We start from the raw sequence: 18688 nt of genomic DNA, 5'->3' as shown, positions 1-18688 counted from the left end.
GCAGACTCATGATCCAACTGAAGTCTGATGGGTGCACTGCCCACTCGTTGCTGTCTGGAAAACAACGTGATAGGCGATCCGCCTGCTGATTCAAACGGCCCGGAAGGTAAACTGCCTTTAAATCCAACAAATTTATTTCCGCCCATAACATAATGGGCTCTACTTCCTTTAATAATGTGATGCTGTGCGTTCACCCCTGCCGTTATATATATGAAACTGCTGCTCTGTTGTCTAGCCGCACTAGCACTTGTTTCTGCCGTAGATGTTCTTTTAGACTCAGCAGAGCTAAGTACACTGCTCGCAGCTCTAAGACGTTGGAGACTACTACGTCCCATTTCCCTTGCACTGCCAGGTGATCTTAGTGTGCTCCCCACCCTTTCGAACTTGCCTCGGTGGTAAGAATGGTCCAGGAAGGGCATTGCAGGAGCCGAGGCTTTGAAATGAGGTCTTCCTTCGACCCCCAGAGGAGACTTCTCTTTATAGAAGTTGAAATTGATATTCTCTGACATAGGGACTTCTTCCTCCACTGCGTCAAAAAGCCCCATTGAAAAGTCCTCAGATGCCAATGAGCCCAAGGTAACATTGGAAGGCAAGCCGCCATGGTCCCGATTAAACTCAAGCAATTCGAGGCTGACAGGTGGGAGAGAGATCTGACGTGGACCATCTTCTGAACAATCGCCTTCACCTTCTGGGGAGGGAGGCGCACTGTACCAGCCTTGGTGTTGAATAGAGCACCCAGGTAAATCATCACCTGAGTTTGGGTTAGGAGGCTCTTCTCTGTATTTACTAACCACCCAAACTCTCTCAGAGTCCTCAGAAGAATCTCCTTGTGGTCCCGTAGCTGGGCTTGATCGGACGCTAGCAGTAGAATGTCATCCAAAAAGTGAAAGACTCGAAGGTGCCAGGGCTGAAATTAGAACTTTTGAGAATATCCTTGGTGATGTGCATAGGCCAAAAGGCAGGCATTGAAACTGGAGATGTGTTGAGCCTATTGCCACTCTCAAAAATCTTTGGAACACTGGTAACACGGGAACATGGAAATAAGCATCTTGCGAGTCTACCTATACCATCCAGAGGAGAATAGAATCCCATGAATCGCTTGGAGGGAGGGACCGGTAAAACTGCCTGTTGTACTACAAGAAGGTGAAGATATTTCTGCAGAGCTTCCGCTTTCTGCTGTGAAGTTGGACTTTTTGTTAGAACTAACGAGTCCTGTGGGGGCACATCTTGGAAGGTCCAAAAATGGGTAAAACGGACTGTAGAAACCACCCACGGATCTTCGCAACGACTGCCCGATACCTCCGCAAACCTCTTCAACCTGGCTGCAGTGGCCTTTTGTCAAATGGACTTGGTCCCCTCCTGATTATTGGAGAGGCTTCTCTATTTGCCTTTAGAAACGTGGCCTGAGTACTCCTCCAATTCTTTTTGGGGTCTCTGCCTTGTCTAAAGTTGGAGAAATTCCTATTCCTGGAAGCTTGGAATTTTGTTGATACTACGTGTGAATGCCTCACCCTTCTATCCTGGGGAAGTAGCCCCAACTTCCCTCCTGTCACTAATCCATAAAAGACATGGATGAGCGAGTTTGGGATGGAGGAGCTTTACTGGGCTGGACAGATTCTTGACCTCAACCCAATAGAACACCTTTGGGATGAATTAGAGCAGAGAATACCGAGCCAAGCCTACTCGTCCACATCAGTGCCTGACTTCACAAATGCTCTCCCTGGAAGAATGGTCAAGCATTCCCAAAGACACACACCTAAACTTTGTGGTCAGCCTGCCCAGAAGAATTGAAGCTGTTGTAGCTGCAAAAGGGTGGGCCAACTCAATAGTGAATCCTCATTGACCACCAAGGGGAGACGTGCTGCCCATCATTGAGCACCAAGGAGAGACGTGCTGCCCATCATTGACCACCAAGGGGAGACGTGCTGCCCATCATTGACCACCAAGGGGAGACGTGCTGCCTATCATTGACCACCAAGGGGAGACGTGCTGCCCATCATTGACCACCAAGGGGAGACATGCTGCCCATTGACCACCAAGGGGAGACATGCTGCCCATCATTTACCACCAAGGGGAGACATGCTGCCCATTGACCACCAAGGGGAGACATGCTGCCCATTGACCATCAATGGGATGAACGTGCCCTGGAGTTAAAGGCTAAATGCATCTTTAAAGAAAAATAAATGTATAAAATGAAGAAAAAATGTGTACCCTTCACTTACTTTAGATCGAACAGCAGCCCAGCCATACTGGATCATTCCAGTCAGAAGGAAGAAAGAAATGACTGCAGATCCAGAACTTCCGATTGCCTTTTATATTGTTTCACAAAGATAACACCAAAGACACCAAACTATGGTCATGTGGACGCATTTCACACATACATCTTGTGCTCATTCCAGTCATCTGCAACGAGATATTGGTAACAATAAAAAACACAAGGAGGATGATATGGGGCTTTAGGCCCCAATTATTGCATTAACAACCTTTAAAACACACTCAATTGTAATATTGACAAGCTAGGCATTTTAAAACAATAAAATGCTTTCCTGGCTTCTAAAAAAATAAAGCATTCAGCAGTGAAAATATACATCATTTTCACATTAAACAATATGGTTCTAATGCTAACTAATAACCGTACTAAAGCCTAACAAAAAAATAAAAATAAATCAATTATGTGCATTGTGTCTGAATACTGCTCTGTTGGGACCACAAAGAGCTGGAAACCAACGGGAAATCAATTGCAATACATTCTATGCTGCGCCAGGCTGGGCATGAATCAGCAGCAAAGGGCAAATTAATGGCATTGTATACAAACAATGCTACAGTGGGTTTGGGAGGGGGTCCTGTCGAAAGCCTAGCTGCAACAAATGGGCAGCAAGAAATCTATGTGCATTGCATCTGAACACTGCTCTGTTGGGACCACAGGGAGCCTGAAACGGGAAATCAGGGGCAATACATTCTATGCTGCGCCAGACTGGATATGAATCAGCAGCAAAGGGCGAATTAATGGCATTGTATAAAACCAATGCTACAGTGGGCTTGATTGTGCAACACATCATTTGCATTTCATATAACTGGCTCCCCTAGAGCAGCCAATCACTATCTGCATTGCTTATGAATGCTGCTTTGTTGGGACCACAAAAAGCATATGCGCAAGGTGAAATCATTTGCAATGCATTCTACACTGCTCCAAGTTGGGCATATAAATGAGTAGTGGAGGGGAATTAATGGCATTGTAAACAAACAATGCTTCAGTGGGCTTGATTGCACAACACATCATTTGAATTTCATATAAACCAAAGGCCGGCTCTAGTAGAGCAGCCATTTGCTATTTACATTGCCTATGAAATGTGCTCTGTTGGGACCACAGAGCATATGCGCAAGGGGAAATCACTGGCAATGCATTCTACACTGCTCCAAGGTGGGCATACTAATGAGCAGCAAACGGGTAGTTAACAGCATTATATACAAACAATGCTACAGTGGGCTTGGGAGGGGGTCCTGTCTAAATCCCGCTCTAGCAAATGGGCAGCAAGTGATATCTATGTGCATTGTGCCTGAACCCTACTCTGTTTTTGCTTGCTACTGGCTACACTATACATGGACATTACTGAATAGTTTTCATTGAAAACTTTCATATGGTTTAAATTATGGACGTTTAAACCTATTTGTGTGGGAATGGCATGTGCCATACCTTTTCCCCTATGGGGAGAAGACATCTTGACCCAGTCCCTAAAGTCTGAACCAAGAATAGGGCACGTTGATTTTGGCCTGGCCAAAGTTTGTTGGCTGTAGTATGGTGCCCTCATACTCTAACCAAGAAAAGCTAAGAACCATTCCAAGATCAAAACACCGAATTCACAGGAAGAAAGGATGAATAGTTAGAATAAGATCTGCCATTCACTTCATAGGCCATAACCAAACATTTGGACTGCCTGCCATGTTGCCCTAGAAGCAGTTGGAAGAGAGACTGAATCAGATCTAGCCCGGCCTTCTCAGAGGAATGAGCACTCTTCCGCAAGTCCAGCACGAACTGAGATTGACCCAGTCCCTCAGCCTTCTACTTCAGAACAACCTAGCAACCAGACTAGAGGCTTAATTATAGCTTACAATTGAAATGTAAGATGGTCTTCCAACAGCCGCCCTTTACTTCCAGAGAGCGGGGGCTCTCTGTAGACTTTCCCAAGAGGGATCAGACTGAAATCCCTGCTCTCTTTCTTATTCCTAACTCCATCCAGCAATATTTTTGGGTCCATAAAATTCAGTGGGTAAACCCAAGCAATGAGTTCTGATTAAAGCTCATAACTCAGGCAGTTGATTGAGCTATATACTTTTTCATTCCTAACGCAGTCAAGCAATATTTTTGGGTCCACAAAATTCAGTGATGAACCCAAGCAATGAGTTATGATTAAAGCTCATAACTCTGACACTGCTTCTATAGCATGTTAGACAATTTATTTTATCATCCTTAACCACTTAAGGACCGCCGCATGGCAATGTACATCGGTGCAATGGCACCAACAGGCACAAGGGCAGCACAGTGGTGTAGTGGTTAGCACTCTCACCTAGGAATAAGAAGGGTCACTGGTTCAAATCCCAACCACAACACTACCTGTTCTCCCTGTGTCTGCGTGGGTTTTCTCCGGGTACTCCGGTTTCCTCCCACAATCCAAAGACATGCAGATAGGTTAATTGGCCTCTGTCCAAAATTGGCCCTAGTATATGCATGGGGACCTTGGATTGTGGGCTCCTTGAGGGTAGGGACCAATGTGAGTGTGCAATGTACAGGAATAGGGACAATTGTAGACACTCACTCAGGTTGGACTGGTGTCTTTTTTCAACCTAACTAACTATGAAACTATGAAAGCACGTACATGTACGTGCTTGCCTTCCAGCTGGATGCGGCGGTCCGTTTCGCTTCAGGAGCGATCCGGGATGAGGGGATGGCCGTTGGTTTTTGGCCATCCCCTCTCGATCGCCCCTGGCGAATGAGAAGCCTCCCCCGCTGTGTATAGTAAACACAGGCAGGGAGGAAGTGATGTCATTCTCCTCGGGGCGGTCTTATTGTCCGGACTACGAGGAGAACAGTGAAAGTAAGTGTGCACCAACACTACACTGACATGTAGGCACACAAACCCCACCCCCCCGATCGCACCCCGCCCCCCCTCCCCCTCCCAGTCACAGTGTCACTGATTGCAGTGATCATTTATTTATTGATCACTGCATTTAGTGTCAGTTGTGACAGTAAATACTGTCAGGGCAGTTAATGTTAGGTCCAGGGTAGCCCCCTACCCCCCCAATAAAGGTTTAACCCCCTGATTGCCCCTAGAGTTAACCCTTTCACCCCCTTTTGCCAGTGTCACTAAGCGATCGTTTTTCTGATCGCTCCATTAGTGTCACTGGTGCCGCTAAGTAGCTAGTTATTTTTTTTAGGTTACAAAAGAAATTAGAAATCTGCGCTTAGTAAAATAAAATAAAATAAAATGATATAAAAAACAGCAGCTGAACACTATAACCCGGATACTGGGCACACAAAAGCAGAAAAAAGTAAAAGTGCAGCGCTTGCCCTCTTAAATATAAATGTGACTTAATAGGCAAAATGTGTGTTTATGGAAAATGTGAAAAACCTAAATAATGTGAAAAATCATTAGTGAAAAATACTTTGAAAACCCAAATGTCCAATGAAGTCAAAAGAAATTAATCTGTAACTCAAATGTCCATTAAAGTGAAAAACCAAATAATCATAAAAAATAATGTGACACAATATAAAGTCCCATGTGAAATATAAGACAAAAAATGATGATTGATCTTGTATGTTCAAAACAACAATAATAATGCTTGACCACGTGGACCCTTCACCTCTGTAAACCAATAATGAATGGAGGCTTACCAGATCTCCAGTGACCCCCTGTTAAACATAGACGTTTCGATAAGGAAGCCGAAAGCCGACCCAATCGTTCGGTGCAAGAAGCCGGGAAACGACCCAATCCTTCGGATATCACGTAGTCTCCAAATACACTCGGATCCTCTCTTAGGCCTCAAAACATCATATCACTGGTGCTGCTCCTGGATAATGCTAATGCACCTGGGGTGATTAGGGTGTGCCCAGGCACGCTGCGTGCCTGGGCACACCCTAATCACCCAAGGTGCATTCATTTTTGGTTTACAGAGGTGAAGGGTCCACGTGGTCAAGCATTATTATTGTTGTTTTGAACATACAAGATCAATCATCATTTTTTGTCTTATATTTCACATGGGACTTTATATTGTGTCACATTATTTTTTATGATTATTTGGTTTTTCACTTTAATGGACATTTAAGTTACAGATTAATTTCTTTTGACTTCATTGGACATTTGGGTTTTCAAAGTATTTTTCACTAATGATTTTTCACATTATTTAGGTTTTTCACATTTTCCATACACACACATTTTTCCTATTAAGTCACATTTATATTTAAGAGGCCAAGCGCTGCACTTTTATTTTTTTTAGGTTCACCGCCAGGTTTTTATAGCGCTAGGTACCCTGATATACTACCCAATAACGGTTTTAACCCCCTGATTGCCCCTAGTTAACCCTTTCACCCCCTTTTACCAGTATCACTAAGCAATAGTTTTTCTGAACGCTGCATTAGTGTCACTGGTGCCGTTAGGTAGCTAGTTATTTTTTTAGGTTCACCGCCAGGTTTTTATAGCGCTAGGTACCCCGATATACTACCCAATAATGGTTTTAACCCCCTGATTGCCCCTAGTTAACCCTTTCACCCCCTTTTGCCAGTGTCACTAAGCGATCATTTTTCTGATCGCTGCATTAGTGTCACTAGTGTCGCTAGGTAGCTAGTTATTTTTTTAGGTTCACCACCAGGTTTTTATAGCGCTAGGTACCCCGATATACTACCCAATAATGGTTTTAACCCCCTGATTGCCCCTAGTTAACCCTTTCGCCCCCTTTTGCCAGTGTCACTAAGCAATCGTTTTTCTGATCGCTGCATTAGTGCCACTGGTGCCGCTAAGTAGCTAGTTATTTTTTTAGGTTCACCGCCAGGTTTTTATAGCACTTGGTACCCCGATATACTACCCAATAACGGTTTTAACCCCCTAATTGCCCCTAGTTAACCCTTTCACCCCCTTTTGCCAGTGTCACTAAGCGATCATTTTTCTGATCGCTGCATTAGTGTCACTAGTGTCGCTAGGTAGCTAGTTATTTTTTTAGGTTCACCGCCAGGTTTTTATAGCGCTAGGTACCCCCATATACTACCCAATAATGGTTTTAACTCCCTGATTGCCCCTAGTTAACCCTTTCACCAGCGATCACCGTATAAGTGTCACTGGTGACGCTGGTTAGCCAGTTAGTTATTTAGGTTCCCCGTCAGGTTTTTATATAGCGCCAGGGACCCCCATATACTACCTAATAAAGATTTTAACCCCCTGATTGCCCCTAGTTAACCCTTTCACCAGTGATCACCGTATAAGTGTTATGGGTGACTCTGGTTAGTTAGTTTGCTTTTTATAGCAGCAGGGTACCCACCATTTATTACCCAATAAAGGTTTAAGCCCCTGATCACCCGGTGGGTGATATCAATTAGGTTTTAGGGTCAGGGTCTGCGTCGCCCCAGGCAGCGCTAGTTTAGTGCCAGTACCGCTAACACCCACGCACAAAGCATAAACCTCCCGTAGTGGTATAGAATCTGAACAGATCAATATCTGACTGATCAGATCTATACTAGCGTCCCCAGCAGTTTAGGGTTCCAAAAAAATGCATTGTTAGCGGGATCAGCCCAGATACCTGCTAGCACTTGCGTTTTGCCCCTCCGCCCATGTTGGATTGAATTCATATAATACTTATGTAATGCTGGCTGTCCAGCTAGTAGAGCCTGTGTCCTGTGCCAACTCCCAGATGCATAGGAGACCGCACAGCGCTGTGCAGAGCTGTTTTGAATGGCGCTGAAACTGACCAAAATCAAATGGCCGCCGAGCGTCCAGTATAAAAAGGACATAATCACAGGGAAAACGGCCGCCAAAACACATGAAAATGGTCAGAGAGCCTGCTGCTCCTTGCCTCACCAAAGATGGCCGCCGAGCACTGTATACCACGAGGGACAGCGAACTAAACAGGCAGATAAATGGTGGTGAAACAGCACTACAGCGATCAACAGACACAGCCTCCAGACACCTCAAGGAGAGATCCACACACAGCCAGGGCACAGCCAGCAAGCGCAATCCCTCCCCCAGGTGAGAGCCCCCCAGAGAGCCCCTGTATATGGCGCGCGCACACACACACACACAGAGATCCACCTCCCAGGGATTGCCCAACTGCTCAGCCCCACTGAGGCAGGGAGAGCTGTACTTACCCGGTTCTGAAGAGCTGGGAGACATTCCATCACAGACCCGCTCTCCAATCAGTGTGGGATGGCTGCTGGCCCGTCCCACTGAGACGCAGAAAGGAGTAGCCTGGTCACGTGTGTGCCCCGGAGCATTTGCGCTCACCAGCCACCTCTGGAGCTGAGGCATGTCGTGGCTCTGGTCTGCACACGCTCGCTGGCCAGGCTGGAGAGACAAGGATAAGAGTATCCAGCCTGTCACCCAGCCGATAGCAGATCACAGAATCTTTAATGTTAAGCAAAAAGCAAAGCTTCTGAAAAGAAAAAATCCATGGGCCCATGGCCCTGCGGGGTTACTAGGTCCTTCTCCTTCACTAGGCAGAAAAACCCCCCAAAAAACTGAAGCTGCAAGGCAGGCTGTGGGGTCGTCCCCCTTGGGCAGAACTAGAAAGTTGTTGTTTTTATATGACATGTTATGCCTAGTCCTCTCCTGAAGGTGGCATAACGAGCTGTGTCAGACAGTGAACGTAAGAGAAATACAGTCTATATTTTAGTACTAATTAAGTAAAATATAATAGTGCTACTTAAAAGTCTCCGGATAGCCTAATGACCAAACTAAAGCATAAAGATCACCAAAACCACAAACGGACAGCCATCGTAAAACATAATTGACGTGCTGTCATGTGACTCATTAGTGCTGCAAGGTCTCAGGTGTGAATGAGAAGCAGTTGTGTTAAATTTGGGGTTATCGCTCACTTTCATACTAGTCACTGGAAATTCAGCAAGGCACCTCATGGCAAAGAACTGAGGACCTGAAAAAACGAATTGTTGCTCTACATAAGGATAGCCTAGGATAGAATGCAGAGACCCTGAAACTGAGCTGCAGCATGGTGGCCAAGACTAACTGCATTTTAACAAGACAGGTTCCGCTCAAAATGGGCCTCACCATGGTCGACCAAACAAGTTGAGTGTGCTCAGCGCCATATCCAGAGGTTGTCTATGGGAAATGTATGAGTGCTGCCAGCTTTGTTGAATGGGTGGGGGTCAGCCATTCAGTGCTCACACCATAAGCCACACCTCAAATTGGTCTGCATGGCTGTCATCCCAGAAGGAAGCCCATTTAAAAGAAGCGCAAAGCCCGCAAACAGTTTGTAGACAAGCGGAATAAGGACATGGTCTGACCATGTCCTGTGGTCTTAGACAAATATAAACTTATTTGGTTCAGATGCTGTCAAGCGTGTGGCAGCAACCAGGTGATGAGTACAGACCAGTGTCTTGCCTACAGTCAAGCATGGTGGTGGGAGTGTCGTGGTCTGTGGCTGCATGAGTGCTGCCGGCACGGGGGCGCTGCAGTTCATTGAGGGAACCATGAATGCCAACATGTACTGTGGCATACCGAAGCAGAGTATGATCCTCTCCTTTTGAAGACTGGGCTGCAGGGCAGAATTCTAACATAACAACCCCAAACGCACCTCCAAGATGACCACTGCCTTACTAAAAAAGCTGAGGAAAGAGGACTTAAGTGGCAACCTGTGAAGCTCTGGTGAACTCCATGCCCAAGAGGGTTAAGACAGTGATGGAAACAATTGGTCCAATTTGAACATTTTCACTTGGATTTAAAAAAAATGAGGGGTGTACTCACTTTTGTGTGTGTGTGTATTTCTATATTGCCCTGTTTCCCTGAAAATAAAACCTAGTGTGATTGTCTGTGATGGCTGCAATATAAGCCCTACCCCCCAAATAAGCCCTAGTTAAATTCCTTGTAGGTCTTATTTTCAGGGTAGGGCTTATTTGGAGGGTAGGCCTTATATTTTATTCACCTTCTGACACAGCTCCTCTCTTTAGCCATTGGGTTGTTAGGCCACCTTTAGGAGAGGACTAGGCATAACATGTAATGAGAACTCAGAACTTCTAGTTCCACCCAAGGGGCGGTCCCTTAGGTAACAACCCCTCAGCCTGCCATGCAGCTTCAGTTTTATTTTGCCTAGTGGAGAAGGACCTAGGAACCCTGCAGGCCCATCGGTCCATTTTTTATTTTTCTGCAGAAGCTTTGCTTTTTGCGCAAGACAGCAGATCACAGCATCTGCTATCAACAGCCGGCTGGGTGACAGGCTGGATACCCTTATCCTTGTAGTCCAGCCTGGTCAGCAAGCGCGTGCAGACCAGAGCTACGCACTGGGCCAGCCACGACGTACCTCAGCTCCAGGTGGTTAATGCTCTGGAGCACACACATGACCGGGGTACTGATATCTGCGTCAGTGGGCCGGGCCAACAGCCACCCTGTACTGATCGGCGAGTGGGTTTTTTATGGAATGTCTCCCAGCTCTGCAGGACTGGTAAGTACAGCTCTACCTGCCTCGGTGGGGCTCAGCAGCTGGGAATTCCCTGGGAGGTCTATTTGGGGGTCCCTCACCACCTCTTCTCTCCCTGTCCCCATCTCCCCCCCCCCCCCGTGGGGATGCTACGTGAGTCTGCTGAGCCGTGTGTCAGATGCAGAGGCTTTCTGGGGGGGGGGGGGGGTCTGTGCTGGCTGTGCCCTGATGTGATTCTCTCCCTGGGGGGGGTGTCTGGTGGCTGTGCCTGTCGATCGCTGCAGCGCTGTTCGCCACCATTTCTCTTCCACTGTCCACTGTATACAGTGTTCGGCTATCTTGGGTGAGGGCAAGGAGCAGCATGCTTTCCTGGAGCTTGGCGGCCATTTTCCCTGTTTTGTGTGCTTTATACTTTGTATGCTCGGTGGCCATTTTTCTTGGCGCCAGAACACGTTGTGGATCAGTTCAGCGCCATAGGCAGCAGCTCTAGACAGCGCAGTGTGATCTCCTATGCACCTGGGGGCTGACAAGGGACACGGGCACTACTAGCTGGACAGCGCAGAGCCAGTCAGGGTGGTGAGTCCTGCGGGAAAGAGCCTCTCAGCCAGCAGCAGTTAGGAGGGTGGGACCATCACTGTCCTAAGTCCCCATTGGGTGGCAGACAGGGGTAGGGTCAGCATTGCTTCAGAAACTGGTGTTTCTTCCCCCAAAATCCAGGCAATTGCAACCGGTTCGCCTGCAGATGGATGCTTTGTCGGTTTCCTGCCCCCCACCTTCCTCCGGGGAGAGCTCTGACAAAGACTCGGGCCCTGCTGAGGCTGGTGACCCCTGTTCTGTCGTTTTCAGATGACACTGAGTCCGGGTCCATGCGCGACAAAGAGCTTGTTGAAGCACTTATCACAGCTGTGCGTGATACCCTGAAGATTCAGGAGTCAGCAGATCCCTCTGCTGATGTAGCGGTCCCTTTTGGGTCCCGTAAGCCAGCCTGTTAACCTAAGGTGTTCCCGTATCTGACTTATTTTGACAAGTTCATTTACAAGGAATGGGGTCGACCACAACAGACCTTTTCGGTCCCCAAATACATTGCAGTGCGTTACCTCCGGTCGTGGACCCCCCAGTATCCAGGTTAAACAAATTCACCACGATCCCGGGAGAGGGGACTCCTGCATTTAAGGACCCCACAGACAGGAAGGCAGAGGCAATGGCTTGTTTCTTTACGGTTGTGGGGTCAACCATGCAACCAGAACTGCCATCTGCACTTGTCTCAGACACTAACTGATTGGGCAAAACTGTTGCACTGCGAATTGGGAGAACGGGCTTCTCCTGTCTGCGTGGAACTAGAAGACAACTAGTGCAAGGCCTTAAGTACGTTTGTGACGCAGCCCTGGATACCCTGCCTCTGTTATCCAGGGCTTCAGTGTCAGCAGTGGTGCTGAGGTCCCTGATTTGGTTAAGATGCTGGTCTACAGACCAGGCATCCAAAAAAGCCCTGACGGATCTTCCCTTCCTTGGCGATCAGCTCTTTGGATGACATTATTAAAAATACCACAGGTGGTAAGAGTAGTCTACTCCCACAGGCCGCCAGTGCCAGTGCCACCTGCCAGCGCCAGTGCCACCTGCCAGCGCCAGTGCCATCCATCAGTGCCATCCGTCAGCCTCAGTACCTGCGTTGAAGGTACACAGAGAACACCCACTAACTCCTGCAGACGCTGGCGGCCTTATATAGTGTGGGGCATGTACTACACAGCCTGAGCTATGATTGGCCACAGGGAATCATGGCTGTCCTCATTGCCGGCGCTGTGATTGGCCAAGCATGTGGGGTCACAGTGCATGCTTGGCCAATCATGAGCCAGCAATGCACTGCGATGGCGCAGATTTCTGGCTTCGCCGAACGGGCGAAGAGCCGGTGTTCGAGTCGAACATGTGTTCGTCTCAAACACCAAGCTCATCCCTAATGTACATATGTTGACATTGACAGATCTTTCTAGCTACAGGGACCTGTAGTCAGGATGTACACATTATGTATATGGTTTCTGTTTGTGAAAGAAAATATATAAATCATCTTTTTTTGATCACATATTTATTTGTACAAAGCCCTTTTCCAGGTGTATTGCCTTTTTCCCCTTCCCATTTTTGCTTATGGGATGCCCTTGCTCCTGGGTGCAGGACCAATTTTTGTTTTTTCATAAATTATTGGAAGGACATCCAGTTATTGGTAATGTCACTGTGGTGCCATATTTTCTCCACTTGATGACTCTATTCACTGTGTTCCATGGTATATCTAATGCCTTAAATTCTTTTGTACCCTTCTGACGGATACCTCTTTAACAATGGGATCCCTCTGATGCTTTGGAAACTCTCTGTGGATCGTGCTTTTGCTGAAGTATGCGACTAAGAAAATGTCAGGAAAGACTTTATAGAACTGAACTTTATTGGGGTTAATCGGAAGAATTTTAAATGATGGCACTTAGAAATAAAGTAGCGGCTAGTGTGCCAACATCCCTGAGATGGATCTCACAAAAGTGAGTATACCCCTCAGTTTTTTAAATGTTTTGTTAGCTTTTATGTGACAACACTGAAGAAATTACACTTTGCTACAATGTATAGTAGTGAGTGTATAACAGTGCAAATTCGCTGTCCCCCCTCAAAATAACGCAACAGCCATTCATGTTGAAATTGACAACAAAAGTGAGTAAAACCCCTAAGTGAAACTGTGTCCGATTTGGGCCCAATTAGTCACTTTCCCCCTCTGCTGTCATGTGACTCATTAGTGCTGCAAGGTCTCAGGTGTGAATGAGAAGCAGTTGTGTTAAATTTGGGGTTATCGCTCACTTTCATACTAGTCACTGGAAATTCAGCAAGGCACCTCATGGCAAAGAACTGAGGACCTGAAAAAACGAATTGTTGCTCTACATAAGGATAGCCTAGGATAGAATGCAGAGACCCTGAAACTGAGCTGCAGCATGGTGGCCAAGACTAACTGCATTTTAACAAGACAGGTTCCGCTCAAAATGGGCCTCACCATGGTCGACCAAACAAGTTGAGTGTGCTCAGCGCCATATCCAGAGGTTGTCTATGGGAAATGTATGAGTGCTGCCAGCTTTGTTGAATGGGTGGGGGTCAGCCATTCAGTGCTCACACCATAAGCCACACCTCAAATTGGTCTGCATGGCTGTCATCCCAGAAGGAAGCCCATTTAAAAGAAGCGCAAAGCCCGCAAACAGTTTGTAGACAAGCAGAATAAGGACATGGTCTGACCATGTCCTGTGGTCTTAGACAAATATAAACTTATTTGGTTCAGATGCTGTCAAGCGTGTGGCAGCAACCAGGTGATGAGTACAGACCAGTGTCTTGCCTACAGTCAAGCATGGTGGTGGGAGTGTCGTGGTCTGTGGCTGCATGAGTGCTGCCGGCACGGGGGCGCTGCAGTTCATTGAGGGAACCATGAATGCCAACATGTACTGTGGCATACCGAAGCAGAGTATGATCCTCTCCTTTTGAAGACTGGGCTGCAGGGCAGAATTCTAACATAACAACCCCAAACGCACCTCCAAGATGACCACTGCCTTACTAAAAAAGCTGAGGAAAGAGGACTTAAGTGGCAACCTGTGAAGCTCTGGTGAACTCCATGCCCAAGAGGGTTAAGACAGTGATGGAAACAATTGGTCCAATTTGAACATTTTCACTTGGATTTAAAAAAAATGAGGGGTGTACTCACTTTTGTGTGTGTGTGTATTTCTATATTGCCCTGTTTCCCTGAAAATAAAACCTAGTGTGATTGTCTGTGATGGCTGCAATATAAGCCCTACCCCCCAAATAAGCCCTAGTTAAATTCCTTGTAGGTCTTATTTTCAGGGTAGGGCTTATTTGGAGGGTAGGCCTTATATTTTATTCACCTTCTGACACAGCTCCTCTCTTTAGCCATTGGGTTGTTAGGCCACCTTTAGGAGAGGACTAGGCATAACATGTAATGAGAACTCAGAACTTCTAGTTCCACCCAAGGGGCGGTCCCTTAGGTAACAACCCCTCAGCCTGCCATGCAGCTTCAGTTTTATTTTGCCTAGTGGAGAAGGACCTAGGAACCCTGCAGGCCCATCGGTCCATTTTTTATTTTTCTGCAGAAGCTTTGCTTTTTGCGCAAGACAGCAGATCACAGCATCTGCTATCAACAGCCGGCTGGGTGACAGGCTGGATACCCTTATCCTTGTAGTCCAGCCTGGTCAGCAAGCGCGTGCAGACCAGAGCTACGCACTGGGCCAGCCACGACGTACCTCAGCTCCAGGTGGTTAATGCTCTGGAGCACACACATGACCGGGGTACTGATATCTGCGTCAGTGGGCCGGGCCAACAGCCACCCTGTACTGATCGGCGAGTGGGTTTTTGATGGAATGTCTCCCAGCTCTGCAGGACTGGTAAGTACAGCTCTACCTGCCTCGGTGGGGCTCAGCAGCTGGGAATTCCCTGGGAGGTCTATTTGGGGGTCCCTCACCACCTCTTCTCTCCCTGTCCCCATCTCCCCCCCCCCCCCCGTGGGGATGCTACGTGAGTCTGCTGAGCCGTGTGTCAGATGCAGAGGCTTTCTGGGGGGGGGGGGGGGGGGGGGTCTGTGCTGGCTGTGCCCTGATGTGATTCTCTCCCTGGGGGGGTGTCTGGTGGCTGTGCCTGTCGATCGCTGCAGCGCTGTTCGCCACCATTTCTCTTCCACTGTCCACTGTATACAGTGTTCGGCTATCTTGGGTGAGGGCAAGGACCAGCATGCTTTCCTGGAGCTTGGCGGCCATTTTCCCTGTTTTGTGTGCTTTATACTTTGTATGCTCGGTGGCCATTTTTCTTGGCGCCAGAACACGTGGATCAGTTCAGCGCCATAGGCAGCAGCTCTAGACAGCGCAGTGTGATCTCCTATGCACCTGGGGGCTGACAAGGGACACGGGCACTACTAGCTGGACAGCGCAGAGCCAGTCAGGGTGGTGAGTCCTGCGGGAAAGAGCCTCTCAGCCAGCAGCAGTTAGGAGGGTGGGACCATCACTGTCCTAAGTCCCCATTGGGTGGCAGACAGGGGTAGGGTCAGCATTGCTTCAGAAACTGGTGTTTCTTCCCCCAAAATCCAGGCAATTGCAACCGGTTCCCCTGCAGATGGATGCTTTGTCGGTTTCCTGCCCCCCACCTTCCTCCGGGGAGAGCTCTGACAAAGACTCGGCCCCTGCTGAGGCTGGTGACCCCTGTTCTGTTGTTTTCAGATGACACTGAGTCCGGGTCCATGCGCGACAAAGAGCTTGTTGAAGCACTTATCACAGCTGTGCGTGATACCCTGAAGATTCAGTGTTGAGGAACCAGGGGCTTTGGGACTCGGCGATTCCAACTATGCCGAGAGCACGGAAAGCTTCTTCTCGGTAGGTCATCGTACCTGGAAGGCCTACATCTCCATGTGTGAGAAGGGATGGCGTCCGCGCTCCCTTTTTTTTTTCCTATATCCAGGATTGATCCTGTTTCTACAGCAATGAGTAGTTCAGAAATTGGCTTTAAGCACCATATTTAAAGGACAAATATCAGCGTTGGCTGTCTTTTTTTTTTTTTTCCAGCGAGCACTTTTTGTTCAAGCTGTCCAAAATGTAGTTCCTCCCTGCGTGGGCCGTTACCCCCGTGGGATCTGAACCTGGCGTTATCGGTGCTTGAAAAAACCACCATTTGAAAATATCAGAGATCCCTCTGTTGACTCTTTCCCAGAAAGTGGTCTTTCTAGCGGCCATTACTTTCGGCCAGGAGGGTTTTGTACCCGGCGGCCTGGTCTTGCAAGTCGCCCTATCTGGTGATCCACAAGGATAAGGTGATGTTGTGTCCAACAGTCTTTTCTGCCGAAGTTGGTTTCGGCAGAAAAGCATCAACGAAGACATTGTCTTACCATCTCTGTGTGCTAAGTCGACACATTCTAAGGAGGTGGCTCTTCATGCCCTGGACGTGGTTAAGGCTCTGAGGGTGTATTTGTCTGCTACACCTCCCTTTCAGAAGTCAGACTCCTTGTTTGTTTTTCGGTGGCTGTTTGAAAAAAAAAAAAAAGCACGGCGGTCTCGTCGGCCACCATTTCCAGGGGGGGATCAGACAGATTGTAGTACAGGCCTATGCTTTGAAGAGGCAGGTGCCCCCCTTTCTGGTCACGGCTCACTCCACAAGGCAATCGGAACGACTTTGGCCTTCCGACATCAAGCGTCTGTGAACAGGCGACCAAGTCACCCCCTGAGCGACAGTTTCAAAATTCTACAAGGTCGACGTCGGTGCATGGGGCCGATGCCCATTTTGGCCGCAAAGTTTTGCAGGCGGCTGTACAATTGCACTTACGTTTTTTTTCCTTGTTTTTTGGTAAAAACGCAGTACCTTTTTAAGTAATGCACTGTTGCATTTGTTACCGCAGTTCTGGTGCAGTTTGGTGGTAGTGCCTTAGTTGAGGAGCATCCTGCCTTTTTGGTGGGTAAAAAAAGTTTTGGTCACACTCACAATGTCGTTTTTTGTGGTTAAAGTTTTATACTAGTGGGTGTAGTTTTTATGCTGTTTTGCCACCCCTCATTTTGGCACTGCTTGGGGATGTCCCAGTGGTCTAAGAGCAGCTGTGTCAGGTGGTGAACTGCAGAGAAAAGGATTTTATGGTAAGTATAAAAATCATATCTTTTCTTAAAGATATATCACTGTATTTTCGTGCCTATAAAGTCCATAGGGTTCCAAAAAAGCAAATCAATGTTGCAATTCATTTTGTGATGTGGTGCTGTTTCAACCATATTCCCATCCGCACGATCACCCTGTGAGTATGCAAATAGGACAGTGACTGGGTCCATCATTTAGCCATGCCTGCTCTAGGGGATGTTACTCCCAATAATTAATGTTCACAAATCGGTAAGGCATCTTTGAACTTGCATTCACCTGTTTACTCTCTATTTCTTTTGTAAGGAATCAACTTGATGGGATGTAATTACACAAACAACAGAGGGATCTGCATGTGAGAAAATGAGAAATAGAACAAACCGCAAGAGCATCCTATGAGCGTGGTTGAAGAATACCAAGCTGAATGTCACGAGACCCATGCCTCATCCAAAAAAAAAAAACTAAAAAGGAAATAAACCTGCATTTTTTTTTTTTTTTTTTAATAAAGGACACTGAAAGGCTGAAAGGCAAGAAGAGAGAAGCACACCTGTTAATACAGAGTTTAATTGTATTTACATACTCTAGTTATGTGGGGAGGGAGAGGAGAGAAGAGAGACATGGTGGGCAGGGGGAGAAAGATTACTTTTTGCACCATCTATAACATGACGCTTCTTCCATCTTGATGTATTCTGAGCTTGTAGTGTTACTTGTAATATTTACTTCCCTCTGTGTAATTTTGATTCTAAAATTCATGTGGTGAGCTTCCTTAAGCACTGATCTGAAAAACAACAAAAATAAATAAATCTTAATTAAGTTATAAAAAAAAATCAATTGTTTTTATTTTATCTGTTTTAGAGATTGTAAGCTCTAATGAGCAGGCTACCCTCATGTCTCCTGTATTGAATTGTATTTCCAATGTACGGTTTACTCATAAGTTCCTAAAGCTCTTTGGTAATTGCCATGCTGGACACGCAGAACACTCTCTGTGCCACAACTGAGGTATGGGATCGCAGGTAAGTACCAGACCCTGGATGTCACGATCCCCCCTTAATTTCACACTTTCCCCTGCAACATCGCTGTCCTTGAACCTTCCTTCACATCATAGCCCCAACACTCCTGGCCCTCCTTTTCCTCACAGCCTCTTTATGCTCTGGCCCCCTTCACCCAACAAACACTCATCCTACTGTATGTGTATGACATTTATTTTCCATCAAATCACACATCTTTGATCCTCCATCAATGTGTATCTTGGCATGAACCGGTTTCTCCAATGAGATTGCCTGACCTGTAAAGCACACTTGCATTGTAAAGCTAGCTCATACACGTGATCCCATGATTTATTTTTTTCTAATTACTCGTATCTCTAGCTATAGATAGAGGTTGAGCACAACCCATGTTTTTTTTTGCAATAGCGTTGATGCGTTCC

General features: G+C 47.0%; 2 long non-coding RNA genes across 2 annotated transcripts in view; both read left to right on the top strand.

The window, feature by feature from the left end:
- The window catches only part of LOC143958285 (uncharacterized), a 32233-nt gene extending 14144 nt beyond the window's left edge, over window positions 1-18089 (top strand). Inside the window, exon 2 of the long non-coding RNA XR_013270119.1 lies at window positions 17569-18089. This is a non-coding gene — a long non-coding RNA (uncharacterized LOC143958285). The remainder of the gene's footprint in view (window positions 1-17568) is intronic.
- Window positions 1-18688, top strand: part of LOC143958286 (uncharacterized) — a 303168-nt gene that overhangs the window by 153123 nt on the left and 131357 nt on the right. The window lies entirely within an intron of this gene.

Source organism: Lithobates pipiens, unplaced genomic scaffold (assembly GCF_037356315.1).
Source record: "Lithobates pipiens isolate NorthernLeopardFrog02 unplaced genomic scaffold, aLitPip1_a1.2 Scaffold_61, whole genome shotgun sequence".
Lineage (NCBI taxonomy): Eukaryota > Metazoa > Chordata > Amphibia > Anura > Ranidae > Lithobates > Lithobates pipiens.
The sequence above is the reverse complement of the archived record's forward strand: the minus strand, read 5'-3'. Positions and strand labels throughout refer to the sequence as shown.